This window comes from Leptonychotes weddellii, chromosome 5 (genome assembly GCF_054177405.1).
Source record: "Leptonychotes weddellii isolate Sample4059 chromosome 5, ASM5417740v2, whole genome shotgun sequence".
NCBI classification, from domain to species: domain Eukaryota; kingdom Metazoa; phylum Chordata; class Mammalia; order Carnivora; family Phocidae; genus Leptonychotes; species Leptonychotes weddellii.
The window spans coordinates 131,250,648-131,263,089 of NC_138373.1; the positions used below are offsets into that span (position 1 = coordinate 131,250,648).

Sequence of the window (12,442 nt, forward strand, 5' to 3'; positions counted from 1 at the left end):
CACAGCTTATAAATGAACTATAGGTAGGTCGACACCTATCCAATGGACTGGGGACCCCAGTAGAAGCTGATTTGGAAGGAGAGAAAAAAGGGGAGCTTGGGGGAAAAAAAGTACCAGAAGGAAGAAGTCTGGCAGTATAGGTGAAACTATGCAGCAAGGACTGGAAATCCAAGGAAAAGTGATTCCATATCCAATATGAGGTACTACCTAGCTATGACCTGATTCAGCACCCTCCCATAACACTCCCTCTATGCTACAACCCCAATAAGGAAGAACAGAGCTGTAACGGAGGATAAAAGTGTAACTAAAAGTTCAGTTGTTCTCCAATGGGGAAACCCTCTAAATAAAGGGAGCAAGCCTCAAGAAGCAGAAGGAGCTTTCTTGCCAAAAGGCCACTGATGTCAGGGATTTGGAGGAGGTCGTTAACACCAAGGTAGCAATACAGGCAGCCACCATAGGAGAGAAGGCCACAACTGTCAACGGGACAGAGGAGGAGCTAGAGAGGTAGACAATAGATGGAGGAATGACAGAGCAAGATGTACCAGCTCTGATTCTCATGGATCACTTTATCTGAGGACTCCTAAAGGGAAGAGTTGGGGAGAAAAATGTGAGATAGAGCCTGGGCTTCCTGTTTGCCTTTCTATAAGTCTGAAGTTGTCAAAATGTTTTTAAAAATCCAAACAAAATCCCCATAGTACATTTGATTTTTAACCTCTTAAAATTTTTTAATTTAAATTCCGGTTAATTAACATGCAATGTAATATTAGTTTCAATATAGTGTAATATTGGTGTACCCGGTGCTCATCAATAAGTGCCCTCCTTAATCCCCATCACCTATTTCACCCATCCCCCCACCCAACTCCATCTGGTAACCATCAGTTTGTTCTCTATAGTTAAGAGTCTGTTTCTTGGTTGGCCTTTCTGCCCCACTTTTTTTCCACCCCTAACTCATTTGTTTTGTTCCTTGAATCCAACATATGAGTGAAATCATATGGTATTTGTCTTTCTGTGACTTATTTCGCTTAGCATTACACACTCTAGCTCCATCCATGTCATTACAAATGGCAAGATATCTTTCTTTTTTATGTCTAAGTAATATTATATGTGTATATATATGTATACACACACACATATGTGTGTGTGTGTGTATACACATACCACATCTTCTTTATCCATTTATAGGTTGATGGACACTTGGGTTGTTTCCATAATTTGGCTATTATAGATAATGCTGCAATAAACATATGGGTGCATGTATCCCTTTGTTTTTGTATTCTTTGGGTAAATACCTAGCAGTGCAGTTGCTGGATCGTAGGGTAGTTCTATTTTTAACTTTTTAAGGAACCTCCATACTGTTTTTCCAGAGTGGCTGTACCAGTTTGCATTCCCACCAGTGGTTCAAGAGAGTTCCGCTTTCTCCACATCCTCACCAACACCTGTTGTTTCTTGTGTTATTGATTTTAGCCATTCTGGCAGGTATGAAGTAACATCTCATTGTGGTTTTGATTTGTAGTACACTGATGTTGAGCATCTTTTCATGTGTCGGTTGGTCATCTGTATGTCTTCTTTGGAAAGACATGTGTATTCATGCCTTCTGCCCATTTTTTAGTTGTATTATTCATTTTTGAGGCATTGAGTTTTATCAGTTCTTTATATATTTTGGATACTAACCCTTTATCACATATGTCATTTGCAAATATCTTTTCCCACTCCGTAGGTTACCTTTTAGTTCTGTTGATTGCTTCCTTCACTGTGCAGAAGACTTTCATTTAGAACAATGATAATAAAGATTCTCCCTCCATGTTTGATATTTGAACACTGGAAGATTTCAGGCCCATACTTACCCCTTCTCCTCTTGCACTCCATCTAGGCAAGCCAATAAAAATGCCCAAGTCCTCCTTTTCTTTTTTTTTTTTTTAAAGATTTTATTTATTTATTTGACAGAGAGAAAGATAGCAAGAGGAGGAACACAAGCAGGGGGAGTGGGAGAGGGAGAAGCAGGCTCCCCGTCGAGCAGGGAGCCCAATGCGGGACTCAATCCCAGGACCCTGGGATCATGACCTGAGCCGAAGGCAGACGCTTAATGACTGAATCACCCAGGCACCCCTAAGTCCTCCTTTTCTTGGTGTCAGTGGTATGTTCAAACCACACAGACTCAGAGCCATGCACAGGAACCCTCACCACAGCCCCACCTCCTAACCACAATAAAACCCAAAGCCATCATCCATCCCTTTGCTAAAGCCATTCCATATTTTCCAGGTTAGCTTGAATGCCTGCCTTATTTTACCCAAATAGCCTCATTAAGTGTGTTATAAATGTTTTCATACTCTTTCAGTGCATGTGTGGTGTCCTTAGTCTCCAGATAAAATACAATTCTGGGTAGGGGGTACTGATCTCATACCCATTTTTTATGGGCAACCACAAAAAACAGTATTATGATAGAGGGTAATAAAAAGCACTATAAAACATAATATCTAGAAAGAAGAGGGAAATTACAAAAAAATTGAAAGAAAATAGAAAACGTTTGGCAGAAAGTGGAATATAATGGTCAATCTCTTATCATTTCTCAAGATATTTTCTTAAGTTGCACCTTACTTAGAATACAGATAAACCTTTAGAAATGTTTCCAGTAAGCCATTATAAAGACAGAAGACATCTCTCAGAATTCACAGGATATTTTCACTCAGATGCCATCAGTGTTCATGATATATATTTTAAATAAATAATGAAATGAACTCACTGCAAAGACATTTTATTGCCTTAAGAAGAATTTCCCTCTCATCTCCAGCATGTAATTATTTGTCCCATGCTATTCAACACAAAACTCTCTTATTTCTGAAAATGTTCACAGACTCCTTGCATGTGATCACAATCTATCTATGCCAACTGACAATTGTTACGGAAATCTTGCTGCCTCTGTGGAGAAAAGAGTATGCATGGTGAAAAAGCAAATCTGATTAAAGGCTTCTTGCCTAAGGGAAGAGAGAACTCCATTGACAAATCCTTAGGGATCATTGATTTTTAGGTGAAAAACAAGAAAACAAAGAGAAAAATTGAGAAGGCAAAAGAAAATTAAAGCCTGAGAACAGATGTTGAAAATTGTTTGCATGTAGAAAATCTTTGTTTATGCTTAGAAAATCAACATCTTGAAGCTAAAATGTCACTGAATTTGGATGAATTCTTAGTTTCTCATAGACCCCAAATCCAGCATTCTGCTTGCCATGGGCTACATTCTGAATTATACTGACTGTTTTAAAGTTCTGATGTGGTTTTGAACTTTAATTATTTAAATGTTAAAATAAGTGTCTGAATAAGTAGCAAGGTAAAATTCACTCTAACCTTTGCAACTGAATTCAGATTTGGTAAAATATCAATTCTAGGATAAAACAACTTTAAGAGTCATTTAACAATAGACCATTAATTAAAAGCATCTTTAAGGTTATGGCAAGATATTATACTAGATTTGGATGACAGAAAGTAACAGAAATAATTTATCTTCACCCCAATTTTCATTCTGCACAACTGGAGGATTCTAAGAACCAATGGGCTTGTGTATGGTGGTATTTCACTCACACTACAGCATGAAAGTTATTTTCAGTACCTTATTTTGGTCTTGGACTCTCAAGTACTTTATATTTAATTAGGGTAATTTATACTAATATAATGTATCTCTTACACATGATGCATTTATTTATAAGAAATTACTTCCTAGATATTCCCAGAGAATAGCAAGGAGCAAATGCTTTACCAATGATGGGCAAGTGCCTAGCTCAATGTTTTAAAAACAGGAGCATGATAATAACACATAATAGATAATAGATAAAATGCTAAAAAGTTAAGAGTAAGATGGTGAATTAATTAAATGCAGCACTCCATTAACACTGTTGAAAGACCAAGACATTTTATGGTACTTTGATAAATGCAGCTACTAGAACATCCTCTAGAAAGCTTCCCTCTGTATTTCTTTTTGTACTTGAAGAGGAATACATAAAGACTTCTGAGGATTAGACAGAAAGCTATTTCAGCCATCTCTTTCTTTTCCCTAGCTTAGTACATCACTCTCCATAGTATCAGCAAAACCAAATTATAGTTATGGAAATTAAGGGAGGGCATATAGGATTTTACAAAGGACTAAGACTAAGACTTTTTGTCCCTGGACAACCTCTGATGGGAGCAGAGCCTTGCTTGCCATTTCCATCAGCCAGACATGACAAAGAGGGAATGAAAAGGGAATGCTGGGAAAGACCAGCAATCCCTGTACCGACAGATGAAAGATGACTGGAAACTGCTGTGAAAGAGAGGAGAAGGCAAGGGGGTCAACGCTCAGAGACGACGACCCTTTGCCCTTCTTTGCTCCCGCTTTTATTGGTTCTTCAGGATAATCACAAATCCTTATCACTGTTTCTCAAGCACGTGATGTGTGACAAGGGGTCTTACTGAAACTAGGAGGATCTGTTTATGGGAAAAATACGATATGCAGATTATGCTAATACGCGTGTTCTATGAGTTCTGCTAAACATAGCCTAAGGGACAATGCATACGTCTCTTAGATCACAGGGCAGGTCTTTGGGCTAAGAAAGCTTCGGGAAGGCAACTCCCCACAGCATTCCTATGGCAGAGTGGTCATGCAGGCCTCGGCATTCCAAGGGCCTATGCCCTTCTCCGAAACCTTCCCTGCCGTCAGCAGCCTCGTGTTATATTTTAGCAAGCCAGGTATTATGACTGATTTCATGCTCTACATTAACCCCAACACGGGAAAATAGGAAATAACTACAAAAAATATGTTTTTCTAAAATAAAAGTCTTCTTGACTATACAGAGGTATTTCTGTTTTGTTTTGTTTTCCATTTCAACCACAAAAGCAAGATTCATAACCTTTTCTAGGATCCTAAAAGAGAAGAAGAGCGGATTAAGTAGAATGACAGCACAGTCTATAGGATAGGGTTGTAACACCCAAAAGAGATCAGTTTATAGCTATTACTGGCCATAAAGCTTGACTGGTGATACAGACATTTGTTGGTAGTCTCACCAGAAACCTTCCTTTATCATTTAAGGAAGTGAAGTAGACCCAGTAAAATGTATTCCAACCCTAGTTTCAGTTTTAAAAAATAAGCTCGCTCTTTTTCATGGCGCCTCAGAGTTGGTAGGCTGCTTCAGGATGAAGCTGAACATCTCTTTCCCAGCTACTGGCTGCCAGAAACTCATTGAAGTGGACGATGAATGCAGACTTCGTACCTTTTATGAGAAGCGTATGGCCACAGAAGTTGCTGCTGATGCTCTGGGTGAAGAATGGAAGGGTTATGTGGTGGCAATGACAAACAAGGCTTCCCCATGAAGCAGGGTGTCTTGACCCATGGTCGTGTCCGCCTGCTGCTGAGTAAGGAGCATTCCTGCTATAGACCAAGGAGGACTGGAGAGAGAGAGCACAAATCTGTTCGGGGTTGCATTGTGGATGCCAATCTCAGTGTTCTCAACTTGGTCATTGTAAAAAAAGGGGAGAAGGATATTCCTGGACTCACTGATACTACTGTGCCTCGTCGCCTGGGGCCCAAAAGAGCCAGCAGAATCCGCAAACTTTTCAGTCTCTCTAAAGAAGATGATGTCTGCCAGTATGTTGTGAGAAAGCCCCTAAACAAAGAAGGTAAGAAACCTAGAACCAAAGCGCCTAAGAGTCAGCGTCTTGTTACTCCACGTGTCCTCCAGCACAAACGTCGGCATATTGCTTTGAAGAAGCAGTGCACTAAGAAAAATAAGGAAGAAGCTGCAGAATATGCTAAACTTTTGGCCAAGAGAATAAAGGAGGCCAAAGAAAAATGCCAGAACAGATTGCCAAGAGACGGAGGTTGTCCTCTCTGAGAGCTTCTACCTCTAAGTCTGAGTCCAGTCAAAAATGAGATTTTCTATGAGTGACAAATAAATAAGATCAGACATCAAAAAAATAAATAAAAATAAATAAATAAATAATAAGCTCATTGCCTCCTACTGGGCAAAGGTTTTAGCTCAGGAGTAGGCATGTGATCAAACCTGGTATACAAAGGAGTCATTCTCCTCGGCTCTATTCCAGGAATTTTGGATCCAAACCGGTCTCTTACCTGCAGGACATTAAAAAAAAAAAGGATGTCCACAGTTCTGGTAGCTATTGGCAACCATGTTAAGACTACAGGGGAACCATTATTGATGAAATGTCGGCCATAAACAAGGCTGGGCTGAGAGAAAGAAACTGGTCCTTGGTGATACCTCAAACTGCCCTACTTCTGGTCTTTTCAGTTATATGACTCAATAAATTTTTATTGACTAAGTATATTTGAGGTAACATTTTTGCCATTGCCACTGAAGTGTAGTGAGGGACTGGCAATACAACGATGTTAATCAAGTTTGTCAAAATATATCTTTTTATTTATCCAGCGTTTATTTATTATATGTACCAAATCCTGTGCTAAGTCCAGAAGATGCATGATATGATAAACAAGTCAAGCGTGGTCTTTATCCTCCCAGAATTTAGAACCTAGTATTTAGAAAATAGGCAAGAAACATGGCAAGTGCCATGAGGAGAGAAACATTGAGTATCATGGGAGAAATTAGAAGCCACTGTATAGTGGGCATTTGTATATTTGAAGACTCTCACTTCAGTATCTCTTCCTAAAGCTCTGGATTTCCTTTGAGAGAATTATCTTTCTGTTGAGTATTGGTAGACTGGCAAATGTCTGATTCATACTACAGAAATGAAAATGTTCAAGATCTTTCTTTTCACAGCCCAATTAATTCAGAGCTTGTGTGTATTACCTTAGCTTAGCTAATTAGCTGCTCTTTCCCAGAGCATCTTGAGTATCACAAATATAGAAGAAACAATTGGAATTCATTGTTCATTCTCACTGAGGCACCCAAAGCAAATGATTCCTTCTGCAAGATTGTTGCCAAACTTCCTGCTTCCCTAGCATCCAATACATTTTCCCTAATGATCTGTTTGGAGAACCCCAATAGTCATCCCATAAATTCTGTTGTGCTTATATTAGCCAAACTTAGTTGTTGTTGCTTGCAGTCAAGGAACCCTAACCTGTACTTTGGGTGTCAAGGAAGACTCCTGATGGAACTGACCAACTAGGTTGAGATCTTTTTGTTTTATGTCCATAAATGCAATTTATTAAAGGACTGCTTTGCCTAAGATTAATTTCGAGGGATCAAAATGTGAAATTGTAACTCAGAGTGTAAACAAACAAACAAAAGAAGAAGCAAAGGGAAACCACACAGATTAAAGTAACACAACATGGGGGCGCCTGAGTGGCTCAGTCGTTAAGCGTCTGCCTTCGGCTCAGGTCATGATCCCAGAGTCTTGGGATGGAGCCCTGCATCTGCAGGGCTCCCTGCTCGGCGGGAAGCCTGCTTCTCGCTCTCCCACTCCCCCTGCTATGTTCCTTCTCTCGCTTTGTCTCTCTCTGTCAAATAAATAAATAAAATTCTTTAAAAAAAATAAAGTAACACAACATGAACAGAGTTCAAGAAGAGAAAAGGCAACAGGAATAGTAAAATTGCTGTGGCATAGTCTTGAGCAAATAAACCATGAGGAAATGCAAAGGAATTTAAAGAGCTCCTGAATTCAACGAAGGAGAAACAGCATATTCCATAACTAACAGGCAAAAGCAAATGGTGCAGAATAAAAGGGAAGGGTAAACCCTAAGTCGTTGGCTCTAGCCATCCATGGTAAAAAGTTTTTCAATCCATGTGTGAAGGATTTGTGATTAAGAGCATGCTTATTAATCAATTGGCATACTGTATGTATGTATATGTGTGTGTGTGTGTGTATCTTATATGTATGTGGACATACCTTAGCTACAGTTAATTTGTAATATATGGACATTGGTTATTTTTTAAATAAATCCGCATATAGTAGACCCATAGTTTCTTTGGGGAATCTTCTCAGCAAATATATTCTCTTACATTCCAGAAAAAACTATGGTAATGGGGCTAAATATATCTAAAATTGGATCCAAATGGATCTAGTCATGGTTTGGTGCCAAGGTTGGAAGAGTTATATTTGATTGACTTCTCCAGGTCACCAGGCACAGTGACATTTCTAATGCAACTGGCATAAGTTATAAACAGTAGCTCCACCTCTTGTCTCTCACCACCTCTAGTCAGTTCTATTCAATCAAGTCAAAGCTACCTGGCTTTTTATAGTATAGTAAACAGAATCATAGTTGTTCACCTGAGGAGTTAAAATTTCTCTAGCACTGAATTCTAGGAGCAATTAATATTAAGAATTCTTATATAAGAGCCATGGACTATGTCTTCAAACATAATTTTGTTATTAAAAAATAACAGGAATGACTGTAAGTCAGGTTCCATTCAAAATTAAATCCAAATTCCAAGCAATCCACATACAACACTCTCTATGAACTAGATAGGAACATGATTTCAGCATGGACTCATGGCACATCACAGGAAAGTCCTTCCATGACACTGTCACAGAGAAGGCACCAGGGGGATGTATGAAGCCCACCTCCAATGGACACTGAACACAGGCATCAGGACAAATCACATCATCACTTTAAAATACATTTGCTGTAGGAAATAAAGAAATCAAACCATGTAATAAAGGCTTGGCCCACCGGATATTTATTAGGGACCAACATCTATAGAAGAATGGAAGGAAGTGTATTGGGCAGAGGGAGAGGTCAACTATGACAAAGTCTCAGCCCATCAGAGTTGTCTCCAACTGGACAGAAGTGCCCGGCCTTTAGACTACAATTTCAGTTACTGGATGTAGGCTGCTTAAAAAGAGCATGACCTTTGCAAGGTGACTTGCTTGAAGCAAGGTGACTTTGTCCAGTGAAGGAAAACCCTGAAATAGCCCTTGCAGCAGCAGGGGCAAGCAAGTCCATTTGCAAGGGGGTCTGTACCATGCTGTCTGTGCCCACCACACCAGAAATACCAAATAACAAGATAAATTTTCCCTGAGAATCTTCCCTGAGAAGATAAATTTTCCTTGAGAATCTTATTGGATGTCTTGTCCACAAATGTCTAAAATGACTTCTGTTAAAAAGGAAACAGCAGGTCCAAAATATAGCCACTTGTGCTTGCCCCACATCAGCAAACCAAGACTTAATACCTAATTACAGTCACACCCCACCGTCCTACCTCCAGGATATAACCTTTAACCAGTCAACTTGGAATTACCTGATCAGCACTACTGAGGTAATGCACTGAGGCAGCTCCTTTCTATTGCTAGATGGGATACTGCCCAATTCATGAATCATTGAATAAAACCACTGTAATCTTTAAATGTAAAAAAAAATAATAACAGGAATGAAATATTTTTCTTGTGGACATTTTTATGCCATAGTTCAGTGAGAGGTTTTTATTTTGTGTGTGTGTGTTTTTTTTCTTAGGTGGTTTCTTTTTTTTTTTTTTTAAGATTTTATTTATTTATTTGAGACAGAGAGGAGCAAGAGAGAGTGAGAGCACAAGCGGCGGGGGGTCGGGGGGGGCCAGAGAGAGAGGGAGAAGCAGATTCCCTGCTGAGCAGGGAGCCTGCCATGGGGCTTGATCCCAAGACACTGGGATCATGACCTGAGCCAAAGGCAGACGCTTAACCAACTGAGCCACCGGGTGCCCCTCTTAGGTGGTTTCTAAATGTGCACTTTTATTATATGTCCTAGTTTCTATCATTCAAATCCCAAATCATTTACTAAGGATGTAATTGTGCAAGGCATTGTGCCAGGTATTAAGTAACAGTGATTCCTTGTGTGAATCATCTACTTGGTGAAGCTAACTGCATCAAAATAGTCTTAGAAGTCCTTAGAAATACAGATTCCCAGATCTCTATGCAGACATTCTGATTCAGAGGGTCTAGGGTAGAGGGGGAGCATCTGTATTTTTTTAATCTCCCAAAGTGATTTTGTTGCAGTCAGTTTTAAGGTTAGTGCAATAAGTAATCGAAGGTGTAGATGATATGTCCCTCTCCTTTAAGGAGGTCACAATCTAGTTATGAAAATACACCATGTACTCTCATAATCAGATTATGTAGAAATTGTAGTTAATGCTATAAGAGAATTGCAACTGAACCTCCAAGCTTATGATTCTTTATATCATGGACTTTTCTTGATTTCCTAAAATAATTCTTTGTAACAGGGGTTCTTAATCTGGGGTTCATGAAGTCCCAAAAGGTCCATGGATAGATTTGTAGACGAAGATGAGGAAAATATTTAATCTTTATTTACATTAAATTCTGACTGAAATTTGTAATTTTCTGCAATTACGAATGTAGGCAAAAATTCACAGTAGTATTAGCAATGTTGGAAATCACAATAGAGATCTTAAACTATCGTTTACTTTTATCACTACTTCAAAGAGTAATTATTGTTATATAATGTGTTACTAAAAGGCACAGATATTACTACATATAATACTTTGTTTTATTAACTACTTGTAGCCTTTTTCCTAATTATTCTGAGGTGTCAAAAAAATGGTTAAAAAGAACATCAGTTCTCTGATAGAAAACCACAGAATGTTAGAGATAGAAAGGATGTTACCAATCGACTAGCCCATCTTCTTCTTTTTGTAATTGAAAAATAATTCTGTGTAGTGAACACTGTAGTTAACTTACTAATTCCTCTACCCTGATGAGAAGTAGCAATGAAGTTTTTTATAATTGACTTCACAACTGATTGCTTAAAGAAAATATTATCCCTCCTATCAGTGATTCTTCTGGAGTGGGCTAGTACCCACTTCAGTGATGAGGAATACTAAAGTTTTGTGAGAAAATTCTACCTTATTCCTTAAATAAAAGATATGGGATGCCATTGTCTCTTCCACCAAAGTGAATATAGAGTTTTTCTGGTAGCCATCTTTCAGTTATGATGGGAGCCATCCTTAAGACAAACCTACATATAAACAGGGGTAGAACCAAGAGAAAAGAGAGGAAAGGAACCTGTTCTCTGAACAAACTGTGACTGGTGCTGACCCAACTCCACTTCTGAATTCCCAGTTATGAGTTAATGTTATAGTCCCAGTAATAATTCTACATTGTTTTTAAGCCATTGTGTGACCTGGTTTAAAATCACTGACAAAATTGATTAGCATCATTTCACTTGCATTTTTAAATTCAGTATTAAGAGAACACTTGCCATATACCAGATACTTCCCTAAACAATTTATTTATATTGAATCCTATCTTCCTCACAAAACTCTATTATTATCCCTCTTTATACAAAAGAGAGAATCAAGGTGCAGGGCAGTTAAGTCACTTGCCCAGAGTGGTCCAGTTAGTAATGAATGGAATTAGGATCTGAAATTGCCTGAAGACTTGGGAACTACACTGGGTATGTAGCCCCCTGCTGCCCACCCAAGATGGTTAATGCTGTAGCTGGAATAAAGTAGTATTGTAGCATGTAGGAAAGACAATAATAATATTAATATAAAATTTCTATCTCTTAAGGAACTTATCATCATGTTCCGTAGAAACATAGGGAATATTTAGCTGTGTTTCTATTTTACTTATACAATTAAATCCCCTGAGAAGAGACGATAATTGAAAGTAAAAAAAAAAAAAATCTTGCATTTACTTAAAATATGATAAATGTTTTTATATGGTTACAACATCTACATTCCCACAGAAATTGCTGTTTTGTGACTCAGGAACACCTAGGTAGAAATTAAATTAGAAAGCTGCAGTCTGAGAAGTAAGGGGCTACACTGAGTTAAGGTTTAATTTTAGTGTAAATTAGTAGCAAGGGAAAAAGAATGAGTCAACACCAAGCAATGGCCACCTCTTAAATGGTGATGTAATGGGCCCAAGAGGTAGTCAATACAGGTGAGTATACAAAAGGGTTCTGGGAAAACAAAGAATTAACTACTGAACCAGGGACAAGTCATGGGAGCTCAGTTCTGAACAAGTCTAGCAATAGTAGGTAATTAATGTGACGTGATTTAATCGACTCCATAGGCAGACTAAAGGCAATAGGTGGGACTTAGTGATGCAATGGTCAATAACACATAATTATTTTAAACCAGTGTTTCCAAACTTGTTAAATCATAAGAGTTGCAAAGAATACTGGTTAAAGAACACATTCCTAGGTCTTCTGTAGAGCTTCACACAGTCACTATCAGAAACAAACCTTTGCATTTAAACAAATATCTAAAATGATAGGTCTTGAAATCTGGAAAATTTACGAACCACTGATTTTAGATAAATCAAACCAAAGAAAGAAGACAACGCTCATAACTATAAAATGAGTGATGCAACGTAAATCAGTTGAGTGGAGATTTGTGTCACACTCCTTTCAGTTTAGAAATGTATCTAACCTTCATTCTTGAGATAATTACTGCCTGCATGCTAAATGCTCGTCATTGTGCTTTAAGTGGAAATTTGTAATGAACAGGTTGTGGCTTCTCTCCCCAGAAGTGTATAGTCAATAGGAGAAATACATAAGTCAATAGGCCATTAT

At 38.4% G+C, this 12,442-nt stretch overlaps 1 pseudogene; it reads left to right on the plus strand.

Annotated features, from left to right (window-relative positions):
* The first annotated feature begins 5,132 nt into the window (after positions 1-5,132).
* Positions 5,133-5,940, plus strand: LOC102733220 (small ribosomal subunit protein eS6 pseudogene; annotated as a pseudogene).
* The last annotated feature ends 6,502 nt before the right edge of the window (positions 5,941-12,442 follow it).